The sequence below is a fragment of the Diaphorina citri genome, unplaced genomic scaffold (genome assembly GCF_000475195.1).
Source record: "Diaphorina citri unplaced genomic scaffold, Diaci psyllid genome assembly version 1.1 scaffold3083, whole genome shotgun sequence".
Taxonomy (NCBI): Eukaryota; Metazoa; Arthropoda; class Insecta; order Hemiptera; family Psyllidae; genus Diaphorina; species Diaphorina citri.
Genome location: NW_007380495.1, coordinates 1 through 2057, shown reverse-complemented (window position 1 = coordinate 2057; position 2057 = coordinate 1).

Genomic DNA, 2057 nt, shown 5'->3' with positions numbered 1-2057 from the left:
AGGTCATACTTACACAGCCTCACACTAATAATTGTAATAAAACATGTTGCAATGAAAAATGCAATAAGTCACTCATTTGCTGCTCACGCATACATTAAGCTACCTAATAAATTAATACATCTAATTGTAAATGGGATTTTCCAAAAGCAAATAATCAAAACATAATAATTTATATTATGATTGTTGGGGTGTTATGGGCAAAGGGGCTTAGAAATCTCATTCGGTCAGTATAAACTAGGTGGGTGTATTTTCTCATATTGCACCATATTATGATGATTTCATCAACATCAATTCATAATATGAAGCCTCTTTGTCCTCCGTGGTAGGCTGGGCGCCTAATTAGGGCTTCTTTGTTATCCATCATTCAAAAACAATGTCACAACAATGTGTCCAATCAGTCCTAAAGCTGTGTCCACACAGTCGACGCCGTCGATCGACGAGGGGAATCTATGTTGTCGAGGCAGTGTACGGTTTCCGATCGACGGGGTCGACTTTGTGTGGACACTGGACACTCCTTAACAGCAATTCATCAGTAAATGGGTTTCTTCAAATTAAATTGATCCCAAGGGCAAGGTAATGCCTAAACCCTTGACAAATGGAGTGTGCCTGAAGGCATGTGATGTGTTCCAATCCACTCGACCCCAATTCCAATTCATATTATTCCCATCCATAATTTCCCTACATCAAAACAAATCATACCTAGTATACCTACTACAGCATAGGATTTTTCAAAGAAAATTCACTTCGCAGATTTGAAGGCAAAGGCGGAAAAACGCCCTGACGAAAAAAAAATCCCTATAATCCTACTGAATTTTCGTTCAGACTAAAGCCCCGACTCCACAGAATCATCGTTTATGGCTCGCGTCATAAATTCACAAAAATATTATTATCGTTGATAATTCTTTCGTATGGACCATAAATTAGAACCAAGTAACTAACTAACTAACGAAAGTGATAGTGGTATCGTTAATTCGTTATATGTCATGTCGCAACCCTCGTTATAACGAACACCAGCACACAATACCACACGATGTGATGAAGTTTTTTCGTTAATTAAAGCAGAAAAAGGAAATATGAAACGTTTGTTTTAGGTGCTAGGGCATCTCGAATTCTAGACACCAGGGTAACTTTCCATTGTTTTAGGCCGGGGAGCACTAGCGCAGACTATCGTTTTTCTATTGTCCTTGAATAAAGATTTTGAACTTGGTATGATGGCATTAGAAAAACCCTGGATTAAAATTTAAAATTTAGGTGATGCAAATAACGAAACCCTACATGGAGCATACCTACTGTTTCAACTATGACCGCCCTAAGCTTTGGGTGGGGCTCATCGGTCGACAGTAAAGATATTTGTATCATGACGAAGTGTACAACAGTTTAATGGTTTAACCCACGGACACACTCGTAGAATGCTTATAGGGGGCCTAAAACTGTGTCCACACATAGTGAGCATCGATCGACGAACATCGATTAAGTGTGGACGGTTTCACGACCGATTAAAACCCACAGAAAATCGATTTTTATCAAGGATTTTTCGTTTATTGTAAGCATGAAACTCTATTTTGTGTTAATAAAGGCCGGGCGGCGCTTCGAACCCTATTCCCGGCACTCTTGATAGCTTTCTACATATGTACATCGGAGTATGGCATCCGTTTATCGAAACCCCCTTCCTTTTTTTCAGCGCCCCCCTGAACTATCGGAGTATGGCATCCGTTTATCGAAACCCCCTTCCCTTTTTTCAGCGCCCCCTGAACGAATCTAAACTATAGCACCTGAAAGCGATGAAGCGACGACCCCCGGGGGTTATTCAACTCAGAAAGACACAAAGTCACAAGATAATTGAAATCTACACGCCTCGCGCCTCTACAATTCGACCTGCTTTATAGAAAGCAGCAGGATATCAACTTCCAACTTTGTATTTACTAGAGGATGTCAAAGGAACTATAGGTTAAATATAGGATATCAAAGATAACATCACAAAAGGCGACGAAACAATGGAAAACCTTCGTCACGCGGGGGTTTCGTATGAAAAATTGATGTGAAAAAGTCGAGACACA